This window comes from Phlebotomus papatasi, chromosome 3, assembly GCF_024763615.1.
Source record: "Phlebotomus papatasi isolate M1 chromosome 3, Ppap_2.1, whole genome shotgun sequence".
In the NCBI taxonomy this organism is placed as follows: Eukaryota; Metazoa; Arthropoda; class Insecta; order Diptera; family Psychodidae; genus Phlebotomus; species Phlebotomus papatasi.
In genome coordinates, this window is record NC_077224.1 from 33849843 (window position 1) to 33852841 (window position 2999).

Sequence of the window (2999 nt, forward strand, 5' to 3'; positions counted from 1 at the left end):
ATAGGCTTTTTCTGAGCTCAAATTTGAAATTAAATTGTTTAGTTTTTAACGGTTACTATGTTAGTCAGTCTTTTATTAGAAATTTCACAGCTATTGCCGATAATTCGATTATTTATCTCCCTTAACTTATGCCCTAGACACACTTACGACTAAAGTCTAGAGACGACTAAGCTAGTTCATAGTCAAGTCAGTTCCTGACACACTACGAACGAGGCTTAACATTTTCTGCAACTCACAAAACATAACTTTCGTGGGTTTTTATGCAGATATTTCTACGGAAATGCACTAATACTCCTCTGAAAATGAAACTACAGTAGACTCTCGCTAATTCGGCTCTTTTAAGATCGGGATACTTTTTAATTCGGGCAGCGGTTACATTCGGTTTGTCTCATGTTGTCATTTTTCAAGTTTGATTATGATTATCAAATGAATCAAATATGCTTAAATTTGGCATGGTTTGTCTTAGTTTTAATGTGATTTTGCATTATTGAGGGATTTTCATGCAATTTACGATATATATGAGTGTGTAAACTCAATATGTGTATGAAAATGAATAAAAAATCGTTTCATTTCAAAAAGTTTGTCGCCCGAATTTCTGTCTAATTCGGCTGACATTTCGGTCCCATATGCCCGAATTTGAGAGAGTCTACTACTGTATTTGTAAATTCATGTCTCAGTACACGTCCAAAAATTATTGTTACTTACAATTATTTGTGAGGTTGAAGCTACATAACTCGCGACTTAGGCGATTCTGGTGAATAATTCTTGTTGTTATACGTGAATTGTGAAGTAAATTTAAAAGCAGTTTCATTTTCAAAGGTTGTACTAGTGGATTTCAGTAGAAATATCTGCATAAAAACCCACGTAAGTTATGTTTTGTGAGTACCAGAAAATGTTAAACTTCGTTTGTAGTGTATCCTGACTGACTTGGCTACGAACGAGCTTAGTCATCTATGGACTTTAGTCGTAAGTGTGTCTAGGGCATTATGCATTATATAATGATACTGTACTGTAGTCTAGTAGAGCAAAACACACCAAAATTTATTTACATATTGAAATATAAGGGGATATGAACCTGCTTCCGATGATCGACTAGGATAGTAACTCCAGTTAGACCTATTACCTCTCTTATGCCCTAGACACACTTACGACTTAAGCCAAGAGACGACTTAGTGGAAAATGATGGAAATCGTCGGTTCCGAAGAAGACTATTGTAAGTCTACTTACAATAGTTTAAAAGGATGGTATCATAGGATGCAGAAACCTTAGATCTATATCCCCACAAAATTTTATGTTGATTAAGATATTCCTGCAAAAGTTACCAGAAAAAAACTTAAAATCATCGTGCCTAATTATTGAGTTTTTTGCCCACAATTTTGCTATAATTAATTTAAAAGTAGTGTTAACTAGAAGATATTCAATGCGTAAGTATGATAAAATAGTTTCAAAAGCTGAAAGTATAGGGGGAAATGGGGCACCTTTGAAAGTGGGGCACCTTTGAAATTGGGATTTTTAACCTATTTTTGAATAAAATTGAGCCTTATCGCGATATAATTTTGGTGCACAAAGAGATTGAGAAGTTAAATTTTATTATGATAAGGCTCAATTTTATTAAATATTTTAATAATTTTAATAAAATTTTATTAAATTTTATTAATAATAAAATAATTAATAATAAAATTTTATTAAATTTTATTAATAGGTGAAAAATTTCAATTTCAAAGGTGCCCCACTTCCCCCTAGCACAAATTATCTCATAATAGAATCGTGACATAAATGATATATTAATAATATACGAAACTGTGTTTCTTAAGAAAAATTCTTTATCCTAAGACGGAAGGAATGTCTGCTCGACAGGAATCCCTGATTGGCAGTTTCATTAAAATATTGAAATTTGTTTAAAACAAATTGTTTATATAATACAAGTAATATGACGTACGTTCTTTTCTTTAATCTACTTTTTCCTGTAACTCCTCTGTAAAAGTAAGATCACACGAATATACTTTTTTTTCTATTTTGTCTAAATAAAAAAAAAACTTGTTATTGTTACATTTATAAGGAATTAAAAAAAAAAAACTAAATTTTAGTTTCATACACAATTTACATCAATTTGTTTTATTGAAAAAGAAGTGATTCTTAAAAATTCAGGCACAGACATCTTAGATGCCTTGACAGTCTTCCCCGATTAATTTTCCTATTTCTTCTGTAAAATAAGAACTTTAAAAATGTTTAGAAAAGTTTCAAAGACGTTTAGATACCGAAACTGCTAAATGTCATTAGGTCATGATCAATTTTTTTTTCTTATTTTTTTCGAACATTTTGAGAAAAGTAGATTATACAGATTGATAGAGGGAAGTGGGGCACCTAAAATTTGGATCCTTCACCTATTTTTAAATAAAATTGAGCCTTATTGTGATATAATTTAGCTTCACGGATTGAGAAGCTAAATTACATTATATGTCTCAGTTCTACTTAAACATAGGAGTAAAATCCGAATTTCAAATCTGCCCCACTTCCCCCTTGCCAGATAAATAAGGTGATTAATTCAATGTAAAAAGAAAAACAAAAATTTTCTAAACAGGAACATTAATTAGTAGGTAGTCACAAAGTTCTTAAAGTGCCAATATGCGTTTATTCCACAATATATGGAGTTGTGAAAAATTCCCTTTTAGAGCAGGTTATGAATTAAAATTAAGTTATTCTACCTACCCTCCATCCTAGATTTTTTTTTCGAATTCAATTTGGTAGAAGAGTTGCAATCTCAAAACTTCTGTAGATTGTTTTTTTAAAATTTAAATCAGTTGATGTTTCTTTTAGGAAGCTTATATTTTTTATTAAAAAAAAAACTTCAAATTCACTAGACGGATTATTATTTTACTTATGGACTGGAACTGTGTCACAAAATCAGTTATTTTGTCTATGATGCTTCTGAAATCCCCGAACTTTACAGAAAATCTCTGAAAATCCTTTAGAAACGTATTAATTCATGGACAAAACTA